Below are 22,721 nucleotides of genomic sequence, written 5' to 3'. Positions count from 1 at the left end.
TTTTCCTGGTCCAACGTCACCTGACCAGGACAAAGGGTATTGCTTTATCTCGGCCACTGGGAGTTGCAGCGCCACCACACTTGGTACAGTTGGGGGGCACTTCCGGACTGTCGTCCGTGTGTTGTTGGGTCCAGCTGTGACTTCCGGTCGCGGAGGTATCGGTGATTCAGTGAAGTGTCCTTCACTGGTTTTTTGGGTCTTTTGCAGTTTACCTGCTTTTCTTGAGTGGTGCCTTCACTCAGGAGGGAGATCTGGGGTGATCCTTGAAGCCTGGAGGTCCCCTGGCTTTCTTGGGGTTGGTCCAGTGTGCAGCTCCTCTGCTGTCACAATTGATGGGACTCTGGTGCAGCAAGCGGGGGTCTTGGCGCCTCTTCTGGTGCAGCAGGTCCTCAGTTCTCGTCCTGGTGGTTTCTCTGGTGCTGGGTTTCTTGTCTTCTTGGAATCTTCTTCAAGCCCTTTTCAAATCTAAAATCTTGGTCTGGGGAGCCCAATAAATACTGAATTTAGTGGGCATTTTAGGGGGAACCTAGTAGTGTCCAATGGGGCACTTACCCTTGGGTGGCTACAACCACTATAGTGACCACTTCCTATGGTAAGGGTCACTGCCCTAAACCTCGTTGGCTGTTTCTCTCCATTCCAAGATGGAGAAATCTGAATCAGAGGGTCCACTTTGCATGCAAGCCCTTAGGGGTGGTGTATGCTCAGTGAGGCCACTCCTCCTACCCTTTGTTTGGTTTCCCGTTTTTGCTCCCGCCAAAAGTGGGGGGTTGCAATGGGGAAGACCTCTGCTGCTAGCAGCAGGTATGGCGGCTCGAGTTTCAGGGGCTGTAGCCCTTTGAAGCTCACCGCCAGTGTGTTGCACATTCCTGAGGGAGGGGGAGTTAGCTCCTCCACCCAGGAAGGGCATTGTCTTACAAACCAGAGAGCCAGGGCTCTACCCCAGGTTTGTATATTGGCTGTCTGGAGTGGCAGCTGGATGGAACCACCCAGCAACTCTGCCAGTTAGGGTTAGCTTTTGCAGGGGGCACCTCTAAGGTGGCCCCTGGGTACAAATAGGGTTAAATCCAGTACTGGTATCAGTTTGGATTTAATATTCTGAGTTGTATGATACCAAGCAACCCAGGGTACTGAGTGGTCATTATGTAGCTGGGGAACTCGTGTTTGACCAGTGCCCGGTACATACATTAAAATGGCTGCCCTGTTCACTTACTATTTCCTAGGTTTAGCAAGGATACAGTGGGAGCATATTGCTCATGCAGCTATGCCCTCACATAAAGTATGGTACACCCTGCCTTAGGGCTAACAGGTCTACTAGAGAGGTGACTTACCCATAACATATGCAGTGTATGGTGGACAGGGCACACAGCGAGTGTGCCATGTCGAGTTTATCCTTTTAGGGTTGCCCCAGTACACTCAGCCTGCAATGGCAATGCTGGGTGCATCTGCATGCATCGCCGTTGGGGGTGGCACAATCAGTGCTGATGCCCCCAGGGGCCTACTCTTAAAATCTCTTGCCCTGGGTACTGGGGTACTAATTTTCTAGGGACTTATAGGGGTATTTAAGAGTATAACCAATTGTGCCAAGCATCACAAGTGCAGGGAAAGAGATCTGGCTCAGGGAACCTGTTTAGCAGGGGCCCTGGGCACTACCAACTTCTATAACACATCAACATCAGGCAAAAAGTAGGGGCTAACCATGCAAAAAGAGGCCTCCTCTCACACTGACCTACTTGTACTGTGCCAAGACATCTGCCTGACGCATTGGCTCACACTCATAGGAATGCTAGATCAATGCCCATCACATACCATGTGCCAGATGTGTGATTAGTGGTACCACATCTACTGTAGTGCCACCTCACATGCACAACTTACTGACCCACAACACCATCATGTCTATACCAGATACAATAAATGGCCAACCATGGGGCAGAGTCACTGTCAGACAGTGCAGATAATGGGTGTCATAGTGGGACCATGTAGGAGAATACAGGACATCACTGACCTCACATGCGGTGTGCCGAGGGACACATTTGCCAAGTAGCTGAGCTCCATCCCATAGCCTGCACTGTGCATGTTTTGACATTATAAATGCTGATTCATGTGTTTGAAGATAGGAGAGACACTGATAATTATGTTGATCATCCAGTAACAATGGGATACACACCCTTGGACACCTCAAGAATGCCACAAACATTAGCTGCCACTCTAGATCACCAAGGGACCTATGTAAAAGCCCACAGTGGTGTCATTGTCATGGCCTGCACTGCATGTACAACTTTGCAGATGAGCATTTTTAAATGACTTGAAGCCTCATTGTAAATCGGCCACCCTCCCATGCAGTATGCATCGTGAAAGAGGTGTGCAAGCCTTAACCACAACTTACTCCTTTAAGCTTTTGTAGCAGATCAGGGTTATGACATACAGCCATGGATAATGACCCCATTTCCTAACCCAAGCACAGCAGCAGAGTGTGCATATAGTGAGGGACATTGGAGGACACAGACTATTGTGGAGAGGACATTTGGCATCCTGAAGTCCAGATTCAGGTGCCTGAACATCACAGGAGGCAGCCTCCTATGTGCCCCACACATCGTCTGCAAGATCATAATGACATGTGCTATCCTGAACAACATGTGTGTGCGGATGAACATCCCCTTTTATGAGCAGGTTGATGACCTGCCTGAGGAGGAGGAGAAGGATGGTGGTGAATAAAATGAGGGGGAACAGCACAACACAGCTGCTGGGATACGTCGCAAACTGCACATAGTTGATAACTTCTTCACTTAATAGTCACTTAACTCACCTTGTAAATTTTGTCAATAAACACCTCACTTATTCACACAAACCAACTTTGGTCTCTTCAATCTCCACAACATATACCCCAGGATTGTGAGTCTAACCTCAGGGAGCATGTTACAAACACTAATCAGAAGAGTACTGTAGCTACATCACATGTGATGGATAAGAATGTACTGCGAGAGTTGCAATGGCTGCATGGAGCATGTGTGACAAGGGGGGACTCAGGAAAAATGAATGCAAAGGCGTCGAAAACATACACAAATGCAAAGTATATGACCCATGGGCCTTTAGCGTGAATTTCACCTTCGCACTCATCTCAATGCTGATTTTCTGTTAGTTCGACGCATAAAGGTAATGTGTCAAAAAAAAGATGCATGTAGGTCATGCATCTAAAATACTCACACAAATATCACATACCTCAAATAAATACATGCATAACAGAGGGTGTGGATGTAGAGGGGACAGACAGGGAGGCGGAAGAGGTGGGCACACTGGGGGAAGTGGACGTTGTTGTGTGTGCAGGTGTCTGTTGGCTGTGTGAATGCTTGTGGTGGGAGGTGTGGTGCTTGTGTTTTGAAGTGTGCTTCTTGTGTGTTGATGTGCCTGTCAGTGTGTCTGATTGTGTGCTTTGGATGGGTGAAGGGAGTGGGGTGCTGGAAGGGGTAGAGGAGGTTGCAGGGGGGATGGAATGGCCAGGAAAACTGGCTGCCATCCAAGAGGAGGCCATAGCCTGAAAAGATCTCTGTAGGGCAGACACAGCATTAACAATGGTTGTCTGCCCTACCGAGATGGTTCTCAGGAGGTCAATAGCCTCCTCTGTGAGGGCAGCAGGGCTGACTGGGGCAGGGGAGGAGGTGCCTAGGGTGAAGGAGAAGCCCACCTTTCTGGGTGGGGTGGCACGGGAAACTCGGTGGGGAGCAGAAGGGAGGGCGGTGATGGTATGGGGGTGGCGGAGATCTCACGGTAGTGGTGTGTGCACTAGGGTCCGCCACCGCCGGGGGACCCCCATCGGAGGAGGTCTCAGAGTCACTACCTCCTGTGGTAGTAGCCTCCCCTGTGGAATTACCCTCACCCTCCTACCCTCTGGTCCCCTGGGCGTCCGTTGTCTCTGCCTTGGAGGATCCGTGGGCCGCTGTGTCCCCACGTGCCTGTGCCTCAGCTCCCTCGCCTGATGTTGATGCTGTACCAAATCAACACAAGAGAACAGGGATGGGGAGACAAAACAGGAGAGACACTTGTAGATAGTTGAATGCAGATACAGAATGGCCAGACATACACCCACCCAGCAAACACACCCAACAGGCAGCACCGTACACTATGCCCATGGCCATGCCCCTGACTACTGACCATAATATTGCTCTACACCCATCCCCTGAAATACTTCAGGAGCAGAAGTAGGTGAAACCTGACAGGGACACCCCTACACCCTTTGGGGAACATACAGTGGATGGACACCAGTCAAATTCCCTGCCTCTAAGCAGCATGAGCCCTATTGCACACCCAGACATCCTTCCAGACTGAAGTATGGTCAATGAGTACTCACACCCTTGTGACTGCTGTGCAGCCTTCAAGCGCCCATCCAGGTCTGGGTATGCCACCGCCAGGATCCGTCTCATGAGGGGGTCAGTGTCCGACGGGCACCCCTTCCACGTTGGGAGGACTTCCCAAGCTGGGCATCACTGATCTTTCGCGCCCAGTGCCGCAGGTCCTCCCACCTCTTTCGACAGTGGGTGCTCCGCCAGTTGTAGACCCCCAGGGTCCGCACCTCCTTGGCGATGGCATGCCAATGTGCCCTCTTCTGGTGGGTGCTGACCTAGAAGGGCAACACAGAAATGGAACAGGGTCAGGCACTTGCACAATAGGAACAGCTGGCTAATTGTTCACTAGGGGACGGACAGTACTCTCAGACATACAGGACAGTCGCACGCAGCATGCCATGCACCGTGGCCCATGCAGGCTCAGAGGAGCACACATATGTCCAATCAACACCATCCATTTCACACACAGTGCCCTCCAAACCCAGACTCACCTGTACCTCTGGCCGTCCGTACAGTTTTGCTTACAGGGTCAGGACCCCGTCCACTAGCTTCTCCAGTTCTTCCTGGGTGAAGGCCAGGGCCCTTACCCCTGCACCACGTGGCGCATCCATAGCCAGAGGCAGGCCACAGCAGTACACAGAGTGGAGTACCTGTCCGCACGAGATCAGGGAGTCAAGTGATCAAACGAAGACAAACGCAAGTACGTTCCGCAGCGGTATGTACCGCCGGCGGCAATCGTGATACTCCAGGATTCACAATTGGCATCCATGTTAGCCAATGAGGGTGCAAACAACGGTCAACACCGCCTTACGCTGTGACGTCAACCGCTAGCGGTATGAGGTCACTTCCACCACGAAGGGGCAAATCTACAGTGGGCAGACATTTTGCCATCACCTTCGCATCTAGAATTTCATACTACTCAAAATGCAGGGCCTACTAGCCATATGAAGCACCTAGGCCTCTGTCCATTCCGTATAGTAGCACACATGAATTACTCTGTTCCCTCCTAGTGATGTACATGTACATCTGTCGGGTAGCAGTTACTGTTGAGACAATACAATGAACAATGCAGTGCAGAAATGATGAGAAGTGTGCCTATGTATGTGTCTTCATCACTCCTTTTTGTAACCCCTCGTAGGTACTGACCCTTGTGGCGAGGAAGAGCACCATCAGTGTACAGACCACTTGTGGATATGGGAACCATGGTGGAGCGTCAGATCATAATCACTTACGGACTCACACGTGCAACTACTCAGGACCTTTGTGCATTACTGGATCCTGCACTAACTCTGGGAAATCGTAATCAGACTGAGATGCAGGTGCTCTCTGCACTCCATTTCCTGGCCAAAGGCTCATTTTAAGTGACAGTGGGCATGTGTGCTGGTTTCTCACAGCCGATGTTCAGCCAGGTACTGACAAGATTTCTGAATGCATTTGGACAACATCTGCAATCCTATGTGCGGTTTCCCCAAAGTACTGAGCTCCCTGCCATCAAGTCTGACTTCAATGCCTTTGCCAACATTCCCCAAGTGATAGGTGCCATCGATGGCACCCATATAGCTATCATCCCCCCCAAGAGTGAGCGAACAGGTGTATAGAAACAGGAAGAACTTTCACTCCATGAACATCCAATTGATATGTACTGCAGACCAGTACATTTCACATGTGAATGCCATGTTTCCAGGTTCAGTCCATGATTCCTTTGTGTTGAGGAACAGTAGTGTGCCGCAGACGATGGAACAACTACAAGAGGACAGAAGGTGGATCATAAGTAAGTTTGCCTGTTACTAACTGACACATTGCAGAAAACCAGCCTGTCTGACTAAGGGACATAAATATGACGAGTCTGTATTGCACCATTTTGTAGGTGATTCTGGCTATCCAAACTTGCTTTTGCTCCTGACACCAATGAGGAATCCCGGGACGGATGCAGAGAGGAATTACAATGAGGCCCATGGACGTACTAGGAGGGTAATAGAGTGTACTATAGGTCTCCTGAAGGCTAGATTCCAGTGTCTACATATCTCTGGGGGTTCTCTGGCCTATGGGCCTGAGAAGGTGTGTAGAATAGTGGTGTCCTGCTGCATGCTGCACAATGTGGCAGTGAGACATTCTATGCCCCTCTTGGAGGTGGATGATGCTACAGGTCCTGATCAGCTGCCACAGAGAGGTGAGGAGAGTGATGGTGAGGATGAGGAAGGGGAAGATGTCAATTCCAGGAACCAACTGATACAACTCTACTTCCAATAACTGTGTGGGACTTAAGCCTGTCATTGGGGTTAGTGACTAATACTGTCAGTGTTGGTCATGATAGGCGATACATGGAGCACTTCTGCATGGTACTGACTGAAAATATATGCATTCCCTCCTTGCCACCATTTGGGCACACAGTACTACCATCATCCACAAATTGACAATAAAGTTGTTCTCTGCCATTTTGCATCCATACTCCACTTTGTTCACAATTTAAGACAGGGGACATTGTTACAGGTGTGAAATGTGTTTTATTGGTAGAAGTGAGTGAAATGTGCTATATACAGTGATGGGAGTCATAAGGGTTGGGGGTCCTCAAAACCAACTTGGTGGCAGCCTTGTTGGATGGTATTTATGGGTCCATTTTGTCGAACAGTACTTCAAATTGCCCTCAGCTAAGTGTTGTTGGTGAATGGGTGAGATAGTTGCTTTGCATTAGTAGCAGAGTAAATTGTTGGAGGGGCCTTGTTCTTAGCTGGGTTTCCAGTGCCATATCTTGGCCTAAGAGTATGTTTGGGTGCATGCTTTGGAGCTTCTTGGGGTGGCATGGTTGGCCCTTGGGTTTCCTGGGAGGGTATTTCCTGGGATGTTTCTGCTGCTTGGTTCATCATATGCTGGTTGTCCAGGGCTGTTGTGGGGGCCTCTTGTCCAGTGTGGGTGTCAGACTGTTTTTTTACCAACTGCAGCAGTGCTCCAGCAATGGTGGCCATTGTGGCATTGTGCTCTTTCCACTGCTCCACGGCCTGTTGGTGTTGTTCCTGCTGCATCCTCTAACTTTGCTCCAGGGTGGACACAATCTGTGCCAACCTGTCTTGGGTATGTTGGTAGGCCCCCAATACCTTTGAAATAACGTCCTGGGCTGCTGCATCCATCCTGTGGCCTCCCCTTGGCCCACTGGGCCTAGCCCTCTGTGCCTGTGTCCCCTGCACAGGTCTAGATGTGCCACTTGTACTGGGGCCCTTGCCTTCCTGCTTGTAGGGAGTGGGAGACTGTGGCCTCTGTAGCTGTGTTCCACTAGTCTGTGCCCTGGGTACACTGGTGTGGGTACGCCTGCCCTGGCCTGCTGGTCTTGATTGGGTGTTAGAGGTGACACTGGTTTCCTGGGTGGGGCTGCTACATGGTGAGAATCCAGGACTTTGTGAGGGGCCTGCCTGCTCATCAGTGTCCAGGGATCCTTCACCAAGGTCTTGTGAGGTGCCTCTGTCTCCCTGGAGGGCAGTGGCACTCCTTGTCCCGTCTGTTAGGGTTGTATGGGTGGTGGTGCCTGTTGGGGGACATAGACCTGTCTGTTACATATGCATGTAGGTTTGAGGTGTACAGGACTGTTCTATTTTGTGCTGGTGTTACTTTCAGTGGCCTTCCAGGGTGCCTTTGTGAGGTTGACATGGCATTTAGCGCCAGTGGTGGGGTTGCATTGTGGTGGGGGTATTGTTCCATTGTGGGTAAATGCAGGGGTGGGTGGCTGTGCACAGCAGGAGTGATGTGGGCCTGTTAGGGGTTGTAGGTCATGCAGGGGGGTGGATGTGGTGGGTAATGACTGGGTGGGGTGTAGGTCAAGGTAGGGTTGGGTGGGGTGGGGTGGTGCATGCATTGCAGCTATGGTGTATATGGGGTAATTGTAGATGACTTTCCCGAGTCCATTCCTCCAGTGAGTCCCTCTGTGTTCCGGATGGCGAGTACCTTTTCCTCCCAGTCGGTGTAGTCGGGTGGTGTTGGTGGCGGCCCTCCCCCAGTCTTCTGCACTGTGATGTGGTGCCTAGATGCCATGGCCCTGACCTTCCCCCGCAGGTCGTTCCATCTCTTCTGGATGTCGTCCCTAGTGTGTGGATGGTGTCTCACTGTATTCACCCTGTTCACAATGGTCTGCCACAGCTCCAATTTCCTGGCGATGGGTGTGTGCTGCACCTCGGCCCCAAATATTTGTGGCTCCACCTTCAGGATCTCGTCCACCATAGTCCTTAGCTCACTTTCAGTGAAGCATGGATTTTTGAGGGGAGACATGGTGAGTGTGGTGGATGGCGTCGGGACTGGGGACGAGGTAAGTGTGCTCCTATGTGGGTCGATGTGCGTCTCCTGTATGCTGGCGTTCGCTGTCTGGCTCTGGTGCTCTCCATCTTCTTGTCCTGGTTTCATTGCAAGGGATTGTGGGGTGTGTATGGGGGTGTTTTATGGGGTTCTGGATGTGTGTCAGGTGTGTGGGTGATACGCCTGTCCAATGTGTGCACTTCTTGCTGCTGAGTCCACTTGCTGCCCGTGGTGGTCAGCACTGCCGATGGTCGTCCAGCCTCCACTGTCCGGCGAGGTGATTTGTGCATCATTATTTGGAGGGTGGGATGTGGGTGTGCTTTGTGGTGGCGGGGTGGGGTGGGGTGGGCCGGGATTCCCGCTGACAGAGTCATGGCGGGGAGTGGTGGTCTGGGAACTTTTGGCGGGGTTGGGTTTTTCATTCATTATATGGTGGGTTTCCATTCACCACCAATGGCGGGATTCTGTTCACCGCCTGTGGTCTTTTCCGCAATGTTCATAATGACCCCAAAGTGCCTCTGGGTGCCTCGCAGGACAAACCAGAATAACTGAGTCAATTGTCTTGCATAGCACCAGGGTAGTGTCATCTATTTGTCACCCAACTCCCCCTCATACTATGGAGTTCCATCTTCTAAAGATTGGCCACATATCGTTGTTGCAGGGTGTAGCACTACATGAGTCTCAGGCACAGTGTAAGTGTGCAGATGTGTGGCTCTCACTGCTGTCTGTGTCATCGTGAGTTTGCAGTGGTGTGTCTGTTGTACTGTTTTACACCAGGATAACTAGCTCCCTCCTCTAAAATAGTACACACTGTAATATGTTGTCCACTAGTAGTGACAATGATATGACACTAAACAGTGGACCTACCCTCTACATCATCGGCGAAGTGGTAAGATTTGAGGACCCAGATGTATCCAGTAAGTGTGATAATGTCTGTCCTGTCTAGTAATTGAGGGTTTGTTGTGAGTGAGTCAAGTGTGTTACACACAATGCTAGAAGTGATGAGCTGTCAAATGATCAGATATCAAAGTAGGCTGAATGGTGACATTGTGTTTCATTTAAGGGTTCCCCATGCACGAGCAGAGAGTCATATCTTGTGAGGCTTGTGGTATTCAATGTGCAGCATCGTGTAAACAAGATGATGACAAGTCACATGTACGCCCATATGTGACTAAGGAGTGCACTGTTGTGAGAATATTGGCACTGGGACACACAATCATTCTCACAACACAGTGATGCACAATTTTGAACACAATTTGGTGCATCATTGAATTGTAATGTATATGTAGGACTGGATAGGCAATTGTCCCCCAGCATGGTACTTCATATTTTGTACTCCATTTACGTGACGCTTATGTGGAATGTAATAGGTGTGAATGCAGGTCAAGGCCAGACGTGTGCTGGCATCGATATGGATGATGTAAGGAATAGTATTGGCAGATCAGGTATTGATGGGTGTCAACACCTGGACACATGAATGTAGATGTGATAGACTTATGGACACCAGTGTCCTAGGTGGCAGCCCTCCCAACATATGGTCCACTCCCTGACTCCATGTATGAGTGGGCATGCCTTGGTGGATGACCTGGACAGTTGAGATGATGGATTGCATGGCCATCTGCCCTGAGGCACAGGGGGAGAGGAGCAATAAATTTGTAGGTAGATGTGATGCTCACAGTGTAGGTCACAGTCATATTGATCAGGCTTGCATGTGTATCTATCAACACTGACCCCTTATGGTGACCAACTGCATCCCATACTCCCAAGAACATATTTAAGTTGCTGGCAATGTATGGTTGAAAATTGACACAGATGATGAGGAATATTGACCCTGATCTATGTGAAGTTAACGCTGCCTTTGCATGGTTACACATGCCACAAAATCAATCCACACTTAATTTGGTTTGGTTCCTAATCTTGTGCGTCACTTTGGTGTCAATAAAATGATGCCAAGGCGGTGTTGTATTTATCAGGGCCATTGTTCTATCCGGAATGTGAGTTGGAGTGCATGTGCAAATAAAAGTAGAGTGGAAGCTAATATGAAAGTTAATAATCTGTACATACTACACACAATGCTGACACTGATGGTTGCCTGTCTGAATTTAAGAGCTGGCAACATAAACAATGGGGAACATTCAGAGGAGGGCAGTCTGCTATAGGCACATCCTGACAGTGGAATCTGGGTTCCGGAGGATGGCACGCCGCTACCTCAGGGAGCGATCCACCGGGGAATGGCAGGCATTCACCCAAGGGGGACCCACACTGGCCACAAAGAGAGGACCAAGCTTCACAGCTGTGCAGGGGGGCACAGCTGCCACCATCACTACAGCCTCAGCTGCTACACCATCAACATCTGTGCCACAGCCCACCCCACCTGTTGCCATGGACATACATTTTATAAAGGAGCTATAGAGGGATGTAACACTGGTCCTTAATAAGTTGGACAGTCTGGAGGAGGTAGAGAAGAACACTAAGAGACTGAAGTTAATTAAAAAAAAACTCAAGAGGGCCAATCTGTAGTTGGCTTAATGACTCACTCCCAGTTCTGTCCCCCTCCCTCCTCACTTCTTTTAATGTTTTATAGTGGGTTTTAAGGGGTTAGTGTCAGATTAGATGAGGTTAGAAGTTTAGATACTATTAGTAGGTTTGGGGGTGAGTTTTCTACTTTTTACATGTTATTTTGTGCGTGGGTGGGGGTAATGTTGGAGCATTGATGCGTTGTATAAAAGAAAACAAAACAAATTATACATTTTTAAAAAAATTAGCAAAAATATATATTTGTTTAGATATAGGTAGTATATGTGTAGTTTAATATATGTTGTCCTGCATGTGTCTCGTAACATAAGGGGGGTGGGAGGGGCAATGTTTAGAGTATATTGTTAAATGTGTTTGGTAAATTTAGCATAGTATAGTTAGGGTCAGTTGTTGGTAAGGTAGAGTTAGGATAGGTGTCCTTCCTTCCTTTTAGTTTAGTTTGATTCTTATTAAAAATCTTTGGGTACTCCTGTGTTGGCCTAGGGATTCCGTCCTGCCTCCAAATCCCTCTCCTGACATATTCATCACATTCTTGCAACTGAGCTGTCACATTGGCAGCTACAACACATCTACTTGTCTATGCATCTGCCATCCAGTGTACCCACCACTCAAGGTGACCATGTTAACTATGTATTAGATAGGTAGGTGTGGTAATTCAGCTGTCATTGTTTGGTTCTTGTGTAGGAATGTTGGGCACTTTGGGACATCTGACAACAGCCTACATTTCATATCTATACTGCTAAACTGACCAGTGCCAATTACATATGAAGTTCAGCACCTCTGTTTCACACCAATGTGTTCTACTGGTACTCCCAGCTGACGATATTGACCAAGAACTGTTTCACAGCCATTCCTGCAATATGTAGTGGGTGAAGCATACATTTGTTCAATATTTTTGACATACTCACTGAATTGCTTGTCGGGGATGAGACCAGCATCGACGTTCATCATGTAGGTATCTTGTGCGTAGATGTGTCCCCATATTCCTGCACTCTTGTTCTGACACTCGGTGACTAAAGACATTTTACACACATCACAATTCCTAAGTGTAGTAGATGTATCACAATACACAAAGATATGCTGGTTGTGTAGGTGGTGTTTATTTACAAGTGTCGTAGTGCAATATTTACAATGTCTAGGTCTGTGACCCCATTAGTGAAATCCATACAATTGTGACCCTACACAAGTCCAGGGTTGAGGGACATGTCATGGGACATGCTTGGCTAAAGTGTCATACAGTGCAGGGGAACATGAATTGCCAATTGAAAATTGAGAGAGAATTGCAGTCCATAGCAGAAAGGTCAGCAATGTGTTGGTGAAGAGTGCATATCTCCAACCATGCTAACACTGGCATGATAACAAGCACAGGATAAATGAAAACACTGCCCATGTGGCATGGGCTGGTGCTACTGGGAACTCCTAAGGGTGAAGATGATCTGTTCCACATCTTCATCCTCCGATGTGTGTGGTGTCTCCTCTGCCCTTGATGGTGGTAGTGGGGAGGTAGAGGGGGCCACACACACTTCAATGGTTGGAGATGTGGACTCCAGTTCCCGGCAGCTGCCATCTGTGGAACATCATATGGCATTACTGCAGCAAGTAGGAACTGTTGAGTTTTGAGTATAGCAGCAACATCCCTGTGGTAGTCAGCCATGTCTGTCCTGAGGGAGACCATTTTTCGGTGCATGGAGTCCATCTTGTTCTCAAGCACTCTGAAGCCATGGGAGGGCAGTTGTTGTGGCCTCTCCCTCATGGCAGCAGCTATGTCCCTCAGGCACTGCTGCACTCTATGCATTGGGGAGTGTGTGCCTCGGTCGGCTGCAGTCTGTTCAGTAGCTGTAATGATGTACATGCGCATACCCTCTAGGCTGACTGCCATAGTTTGCATCCCTACCCACACCTCATTGGCCAGCTCCCGCTGGACTCCTACCACTGTCCTCTCGAAGCTGGTCCCTGGGTCCTCAGAGTCATCAGCTGTGGTGGTGCTGGCAGGTCTTACTAGTGGGGTGTTGGGGGGCCTGTGGGATGGCTGCTACATTAATACATTAATACTCCTCCTTGCAACTGCGTGTCACATGAAGGGAAGCCCAGTTGGTGCAATTGGCTGTGTCATATCTTTTAGGTGTGATAAATATCCTTTTTGTGGCTTGACATCATTTTGTCATTGTCAAACCTCCCCTAGAAGAGTTGAATTTCATCTTCTGTCTTTGCAGGTGTGTTTGCCTTCCTAAACACCTATGCCCTCTCCCTCAATGCAGCCCTGCCTGCACTATGATACATGAGTGCAGCATGGTGGCAGTGCAACTAGTTTGACACAGGCACAGGGTTAGAACCAGGGATGGCCAGCATGGCTATGAAATGTCTGCTGTGCACATTATTATGTATGTGACAGTGCCTGATGGTAAATGTGTCTATGGACATAGCCAGTTAATAGGAGTTGTACTTAGGTCAGGGCCTGAAGCTAGTTTGCGGTGATTCTGCAGGTAGTCATACCAGTCTCTCATTTCAAGTGCATCAGTCCTATGGGCACCTGACTGCCATTGTCTATTTGACCACCCCCAACAGCACATGTGGTAGTGGCAACTGTTGTCAATGTGGAATGCCCCATGGGCCAATGGCCTGGCACTGGCAGGTTTCCAGCAGCTTACAGACTGGCAATGCCAGATGTCCTGTGACACCAGACCGGTATTACGTTCAACGCTACCCTCCAGGTCTGTTTCCGCATTTCCACCAGCCTTTGCATGGCGGTGAAACACCCATGCAAAGATTGTTGGTGATGTGGTATGCTGTGTCCCTGGGTGCCCCTGCACAGCCCATGCACTTGGCATGGACAGTGCAGGGGCTCCATTGCCCTGGCCCTTTGCCCTTTCTACTGCCTGATTTGCAGGGCTGAGTGCAGCATGTTCTGTCACACCCAATGCACCCCAAAACTGGCACTGAGTCTTTTTGATCCATCGAGAATATTGCACTAAGTGCCCCACAGAGCTACCATGAGCAGACAGATTTCCAGCCGCCATTCCAATGTGTGACTCATACTGCCAACCGCAAAGGGTACACTGCACTGGCAGTCTTACCAACACCGGACTTGCCCATGCACCATCCCCCACCCGTCGATGTGCAATTATATGCCATTATGTTCACAGTCATACCCCATGTGTTGCATATGTGTGTTTATTTCCTCATTCATATGTGTCCCAGGTGGTTGTGTCAGGGTAGTTGTGGGCTCATCCTGTGACTGTTGTGACCTACTCTTTGCTATCTGTGGTACATATTTTCTGTAGTGGCACATTTCAGTTCAGCTATGCGGTTCAACACTACTGAATTCTTGTTGGTCTGCATAGTGGTATGTTACCAATGATACAGGACCAGCCTGCTATTCCCCCAGCACCTGTTCAGTTCATTGTTCCCTGCACCCGGGAGCACCCTGACTGCATGATGGGGTGGTGGCTGCCTTATGTGGATGTGTTGTCAATTTGCGGTTTGGTGGTGCTACCGGCACATGTCTGGGTACTGTTCGGACAGTTGCAATGACATGTGTGCTGTGAGATGCAGCACACCTGTGTTTGGGCAATGAGGCAAGGCAGTTGCAAGGTGTTGCTGCAAGGGACACCACCATGACGTTACCCCAGGAATGGTATTGATGACCACCTAGTCTCAGAGGTCTTGGCCGTGTTGGTAGGGTGGATATGACTATATGCAAGGGATGTTGTGATGACACAACCAGTGGCACAGTGATTATACATGCCATCCATCCCATGTGCTGCATATGTGCACGTAGGTATTTAGGGCTGGTGTTCAACATATATCCAGGTTGTGTATGTGTTATGGTGCATGGCACTACCAAGGCGTAGGTACATGCATGGCTCACGTCAGCATAGTGCAACTTGCTTCATGGACATTGTGTCCCTCTCCGCTCCTTTGACAAGCATTATGCGAGTCCTATGTGCCTCCCCCTACATTTCAGCATAAATTCCCCCTTAAAAAACAACTACCAAATGGAGTCTGTAACATGTCACTGAGCCACCAGTAGCAAGTAAATGATTAGGCATGTCCACAGCCACTACAGCCAAAGATTGACATGCCACTATCCTATTGCAGAGGATGATGCCTTACCTCGGGCCGACCTGCATGTTCTGGATTTTACAAATTACATGAATGACCAGCTGCTGACTGTTAGATTTGGCATCCTTGGCTGGTCTCCCATAACTTTTTGTCTCTGCTTTCCAGGTTGCTGATGTGTGCTGAACTCTGTTTTAGCTGGTTTTTTTTTATACTCTGGGCACTTTACCACTGCTAACCAATGATAAAGTGCAGGTGCTCCTGTGTGAAATGTATGTGTAATTAAACTTTCTCTTGTTATACATGTAAGGTACCTCTAAGGTAGGCCCTAACTAGCCCCATGATCAGGGTGCAGTGTATGTCAAAGGTAGGACATGTACTGATGTATTTTATATATCATTTTAGTGAATTACTGCCAAATTTAGTTTTCACTGTTCAAGGCCTATCCCTCACATAGGTTAGCATGGAGGCTGCCTTTAAATATTATTAAAGTGCAGATTCCCTTTGAGAGCAGATAGAAATCTGGAGTTTGGGGTCTCTGAACTCACAATTTAAAAATACATCTCTTTTTAGATTGTTAGTTTGAAAATTACACTTTTAGAAAGTAGGCATTTTCTTGCTTAAACCATTCTGTGACTCTGCCTGTTTGTGGATTCCCTGTCTAGGTCAGTTTGACAGTTGGGCTGTTTGTGAATTCCCTCTAGACAATGAGACACAGGGGGCTGAGGTATAGACTGCATATCCTGATCTGCCATCTGTGCTAGAGTGGAGGGAGGAGTGGTCACTTACACCTGATTGGGCTGTGCCTACCCTCTCACAATGCAGTTTCCAACCCCCTGGTGTGTGTCTAGGGCCTGGCCTGGGAAAGGCAGGATCTTGCAAACAAGAAAGGATTTCCTTTGAAGTTGACCCACTTCAAAGTCAGAAAGGGGTATAATCATTAGACCCAAAACCCCTAAAAATTAGACCATTTCTGGAACCAAGAGGAAACTCTGCCAAGGAGAAGAGCTGAAGAGCTGACGAGCTGACGTGCTGAAGAGAAGTGCTGGCCCTTCCTGTGACTGTGCTTTGTTGGGCTATCCCGCAGTTGCTGCTTCTGCCCGCTGAAGAGGTGACAAAGACTGGACTTTGTTGAGCATTCCTGCTTTAGAAGAATCTCCAAGGGCTTGAATAGAGTTTGCCTCCTGTTTTGAAGTCTCAGGCCATCAAAGACTTCCTCTGCCAGCAGCTTGACTCTCTGCTGAGACTCCTGCCCTACCAAGTGGTGTCCTGTCCAGTCCCTGGGCCCTTGAAAGGTGAAGTTTGCAGAACAAGATCTGAAATCCAGAACGACGTGTGGGGAAATGTTTGACGTACCATCTGCAATGCAGCTGAGAAACGACCCACTGCAAGCTTCACGGCTGAAATCGATGCTCCACCTGCATTGCAGCTGGGAGATCAACGCACACACACAAGCAAAGGCAGAAATAAAGAAGCAGTAGTAAAGGAGAGAGAGTGAGGGATACTTACTTGAGATGGCCACTAGAACACCAGGGATGGGGTGCAGACTGGAGCCTACCGGTGGAGGAGGGCCTCGAACTGAGAGTCAGGCAGGCTCTCAGTTCCCAGTCATTGCAGAGGTAGGAGCAGCCAGAGGAGCTGGGGAGGGCAGCAGACAGAATAGTACCAGCGCCAAACCTATAGCAGCACACGTTGACGCTTGTGCAACAATCAACTTAATCTACATCCTCAACATTGCATCAGACATGATGTCAATACCCAAACCCAGATGATTTTATCTTATTGGTCACGCATGCCAATTTAACATTGCATTGCACACATCATACCCTCTCACACAAAACCCTGGAATGACACATGTGACTCACAAGGTGACACTTACTGGCTGCATCGAGGTCTTTAAGCTGGGAAATCTCTCCAATTGTGTAGGGTAGAGGTCCACCTGCAAGACGTGATAGGAACAAATAGCTTTGTGAGTTTTGAATATTTATGAGCATGGCCAACTGTTACACATTCAACTTGTTTAGCTGAGTAAGCTAGTCAACTTTGTATTAGGAATGAACAACTGCAAACCATTACATTTCTGTCTGTAAGACAAAGGGCCAGATTGAAGAGGCCCTGGTACAACCAGAGCATCACTTTCTGTGATGCTCCTGTGGTGCTTTTCACTGCACCGTATGTATGAGGAGCTGTTATGCTGATTTTGTAGCGTTACACCTTCATGTACATATGGGGCATCATGACACGGTATTCTGCATGAGAGGGGCATGCAATGGTTGTTGCAGTGGCCGTCCCATTGTACCAGCCATAGCTTTTGATGCTGCCCCAAATGTACAAGACATCATACTTACTGCCAGCACCAAAAGAGTAACTACACCCCAGGGGTGGGGTTAGCATGGCAAGGAATGCTTATGCTTTAATACCTCCATGTTTCTTGCCTCTAATATGTGTGTGCCATCTGACGGCACACACAGAAAAGGTAAAATGCAATGGATGTTTGCCTATGTGCAGGTAGGCATTTCTTCCTGCTCGTTTACAATCTAAAATAACCATTGTTTTGGCACTACTAGGTGACCTGCATTCTGCAGCAAACATAGAAGTGGCATATTGCCATTGTCGATTGTTTATGTCCAGGAAGGGATACCTTCCTGCTCATAGGCACTCCCCTCAACACAGACACACTTGCACTGTGGTCCAAGTATGCCTGCCTTGTCTCTGGCTGCTGAGTTATGTGGCGGTGCAGGCCCAGATGCAGCACAGTGCTGCTAGTGTTGGCACAGCACTCTGCTGCACCTATTTCTCACATATGTGACTCAGTTATCACACAAGAACATTCACAGATTTGGGTGGGGACATATGCACATGTTTCAGACACATATTTTTGTAGTTGATTTATGTGAAGTAGCAGGCAACCACTTAGATGCTTGCCTGTTTTCAATCCCATAGCGGCAACATATACCTCCATCATGTGCATGCTATATGCAAAATATGGCACACCATGGCGGATGTCAGGACACTGCTGTCGGGAACCCTCTCTGCATGGTTGCATTTGGAATGTTAGCAGCATACAAGAATATGCTACACCTGCAAGGTGGAAATTAACTTTTTGAGGACAAGGGAATAGTCAGGCAATCAACCAGCCTTAGGCCTAAATATAAATATAAATTGACTCCAATAAAGGAAGTTGATATTAAGGCTATATTTTTTGGGTGCCACCTATGGCAGTAATACATCGCTTGCATTCCCCAGGCGTGGTTCTGCCATCCTGTGGCACCAGTCTTTCACACTGCCACAATACTTGCACTTGTCAAAAATGTACCTATGATTAGGTTCCCTCCATTGACAACATTCCCTTCGAAAAATTTGACACAGATGTTGCATCATGAGGCAATCACTCTTTCTTACATTTGTGTAACTTTCATGTCACTCTGCACAAACATGTCTCTCAGCACACACACACCCATGACTGACAATACTCCTACATCATGTTTCACATCACTTTAACATTACTTACCCCATTTACACAGTTGTAATGACCATGACAACATTGGGCTCTCCCTTTCCCCAACATATTGCAGTTTCCCTCCACTGAAAATATATTATCCCCAAAAATAAACACTACCCCACCTAACCCCAAATACCCAAATAGACTATGTTACCCTACGACAAACACCCAACAAAACAAATACTATAATAGGACAAAAACACTACACAAACTTGCAAAAATGACAGAATTGACAGGACAGCAATGGGACACAGCACAACACTCAGAAAAAAACACCACTCCTCAACCAGCACCAGCTCCACACAACCTCTCACAATCACAGACTCAAAGACTGTAAAGTTAAAGTGAAATCACTGTAGAATGTTTGCAGCAAGGAAGTCCTGTTTCATCACTTCCTGGGTGTGTGCATCACATTTTCTGATATGCGTAGTTTTTTTCAATGAAGTCTGACAAGGCCTGTCGACTTGTGATTGATGCACAGAGGCCAGACATCATTTTCTTGATTTGAGCTGTATGGAAAATTGTTGTTTGCATCAAAGTATTTGAGACATAATGGGTATGCATGGATTTTGCAGGAAAGGATGACAGTGCACCCAGATTCACATTCCAGTTACAGGGGCCATGCATCTATGAAGTCAGTATGGTATGGATACATGTGTATGCATGTGCATTCATATATGTAACAGTAACGTCAGAATGTGTTCCAAATGTTTGTATGTGTATGTTGTATGTGATGACGGATACAGTTTGCATATGTGCATGTGTTGGTAGCCTTTTCCACATACATTTTACGACATGTGATTCGTGGGTCTACCACATTGTCATGTCTGATTTCCAACTCTACGTTTGACAACACGACTTTAGATATGATGAGCTATGTCCAATACATTTTCATGCATGTGATACGCTTGACAAATCGTGCAAAAAAATGCTGTGGACTATGGCTGGGTTGATTTCATGTCACCCATGGTAATGTGAGTGCATGTGTGTCCACATTGTGGTGTGTTGTATGGTTCAGGGTTCATGATGCTCTGCTACACATGTAACATATGGTTCCCTATGCATATATGATGCAGGAGTTGGTGTACCAACATGAGTTAATGAAAGTTGGTATGTGACATGTGTGTGGAATGATATGTTTCGTGTAATATGTGTAATGAATGCCAAAGTGGTGTATTCATGGGGTACAACACCTCCTGAATGTATCTTCCAGCATAGACAGGTTATGGCCATTGTTTCATGTCTGTGTATTCATATCTGTGCCTCCTATGTCTCCCTATGTGGGACCATTTCTGTAGGTCATATAAGTCTTTGTATAATCATGTGACACATATACATTTTTATTAGTGGAAAGCTTACCTGTGTGCAAACTCCAATACGCGATACCACGTCTGAGCCATTGAAGTGGTACATGTGTGCTGAGAATTCAGACACATGTGTGAAAGGCACACACTTGGTACATAGTGTAATGCAGGGTTCCTGTCAGGCAATGATGGCACACTAGTAATATCTGCTCCTGTAGCACTTTGTGTGCCCATACAGACCCACGGTTGTATGCACAGACACAGATTGATGGCACTCTACGCAGCTCAGTCCACTGTGCATAAGCAGCAGGCCCCTGGTGGTGTCAATTTAGCCTCAGCAGGGGAGTTCGGGGACATAGGGCAGGGATCAACCTTCAGCATGATTTCTCTTCAGCAGTGCATTGCAGAGACCCCTGAAGACAGACACCTGTACAAATCTGATCCCAGGACCTAGCATGTTTTGTTTTCTTTGGGGTACTTGATGTCAGGCTTGTCCTAACATGTAAAGGGCACTGGCTGCTTATTCATGTAGGACATGTCTCATCATTTGGTATGGTTTGACACAAATGGTTATACATAGTTTGGATTTTCCATATGATGCTTGGTTAGGGCATTATATTTTGTGTAACTTGCTTATGTTTTCCAACCTATAACCAGATAATGTCATCTGTCACTGCCTTCTGTCACAATAGTGTGCGATGAGAAACTACATAGTTGTTGTTGTTGCCAACATGAATGGGTTATGTAGTTACCTATACATCCTCTGTGAATATATGTCTGGTGATCACATGGTAACATTGTTGTGTTCTACAGTCAGTTTTGGTCTATATGTGTTCCCTTTCCAACATTAATGGCATATCTTATTTGGAATGGATTTCGTCCTACATTGCTGGCATTATTTAGGCTGCTTACCCTTTGTACACATCTTTTACTACAACATTGTCCTGTCATACATGGACAGGATGCTATGTGCGACTTGTGTACTTTGTAGATGAATAACATCTACTGGCTAAGTGATAGTATCCCTCCCATTCCCAGGCTTTGCTAGATTACATGACTTCCGCACATGTGACAGTACACCAACCACAGCACTTGTGTAGTGCCAGAGTGACCTCCCCATGTTGAATCTCCAAGTGTCTAAGGGAGTCTCTCAGATTTTCTTTCACATCCATGTGTGTGTATGGGCATGCACTCACATCTGCATTCCACAACTAATATCACTTTCACCATGAGTACATCTTGTTAGTTTGTGGTGTCATCTCAGCTATGATTATGTGAAATGCCACAGGCAACATTTCTGTCTCCTTCTTCACCCTTCCAATTGTGGATGGGTCTGTGACATGTTTGGACATTGTCTAGCCTTACATGCACATTCCAAACAGGAATGGCTGTGGGAGACCTACGCATTAGGGTTTTGGGCCCAGTATGTCACTTTCTCTTGGCCAGACATGTGAGTTTCATTGAGAGGTATGTTTTCATATGTCATGTGGGATTGTGTCATACAGACTTTACTGGGTTACCTTGCAGACACAAACAAACCATTGTAGGTAATTGCTAACCCTTTCTTACCTATGCTATACACCGGTACAGCAGTATTCACATGTATTTCCAGATTATCTGCAGGCATCTGTCAAGATCAAACAATTGTGTGACATGTGTCTAAGAATGTTTATTGGAAGTGCTTCAGACTATGCCTACATTCCACCCACACATTCATGTGGTGGTGCATTCTCCCATTTTATTAATAATTTCTGGCTATGGGGCATATGTGTGGAGGGTGGAGCAGTACCCATTGCTGCTCCACTTGTTTTGCGGCCCTTAGCTCACTCCACATCCAACATCTGTGTGCTCTATATGAGAGACAGCACACCATGCAGCAGGGTTGTGGCCAATAGCGCTCACGGTTTGTAACGCCACTGATATACTGTACAGGGATAGGGCCAAACTGTTGTCCCTAACCCTGACCAGTACATAATGGTCCATTGATGCCAATGGTGTTTCCCCTTGTCACATCTGCTCAGTGCTGGTGTTACAGCTACCCGTCTGAGATGTGACACAGTTTAGTTCCTTAGTTTCAAGTACACCATTTTGAACCACCCCCTACCATATGTACCCCCCCTTTGCATACATCTTGCCTGGTGTAGGCATGATGTGGTACAAGGGGTCAGAATTTGCGCAATGCATACATTATGCCACTTAGTATTTCTGGTGCATGGATCTAGGGCTTAGAGAGCCACACAAGTGCATGTAATGTGAAGCTGATGTGCCGCATGGAGGCACTACACCTTCTTAAATCGCTATCTATGTTGCAACATTTTTTGCAACTGTTGTGTTTTTTTCCTGTTCTCTGAGGAATGGGCAACTTACCACAGATAATGAGTATGCCATGGACAATCTGGTGCAAAGTGATTTAATGGTGATATTGACAGGGTGATTTTTGTTCTAGTGTCTAGGTGAAGAAGTTCAGTACAATTTATAGTCTCCTGTGAACTCCTGCAGCAGTGTTTTGTTGTTCCCCCTCCGCCTGTGCTGCACCATTTTCATCCTCCTCCTCCCTCCTCAGTGGTGACATCGACCAGTTCATCCCAGGGATCATTGTTAGGAATACAAATATAATGCAAGATTGCACATGCAAGGATTATCTTGCATACCAGTGGTGGGGCATGCAGCAGACTTCCTCCTGTCAGAGCCAGGCACTTGAACCTT

General features: G+C 47.6%; 1 long non-coding RNA gene across 4 annotated transcripts in view; it reads right to left on the bottom strand.

Moving 5' to 3' along the window:
* Positions 1–22,721, bottom strand: part of LOC138285675 (uncharacterized) — a 251,710-nt gene that overhangs the window by 168,199 nt on the left and 60,790 nt on the right. For all 4 annotated transcript variants that reach the window (XR_011201629.1, XR_011201627.1, XR_011201630.1 and 1 more), the window contains exon 3: positions 17,089–17,148. This is a non-coding gene — a long non-coding RNA (uncharacterized lncRNA). The remainder of the gene's footprint in view (positions 1–17,088; positions 17,149–22,721) is intronic.

Source organism: Pleurodeles waltl, chromosome 3_1 (assembly GCF_031143425.1).
Source record: "Pleurodeles waltl isolate 20211129_DDA chromosome 3_1, aPleWal1.hap1.20221129, whole genome shotgun sequence".
NCBI classification, from domain to species: domain Eukaryota; kingdom Metazoa; phylum Chordata; class Amphibia; order Caudata; family Salamandridae; genus Pleurodeles; species Pleurodeles waltl.
The sequence above is the reverse complement of the archived record's forward strand: the minus strand, read 5'-3'. Positions and strand labels throughout refer to the sequence as shown.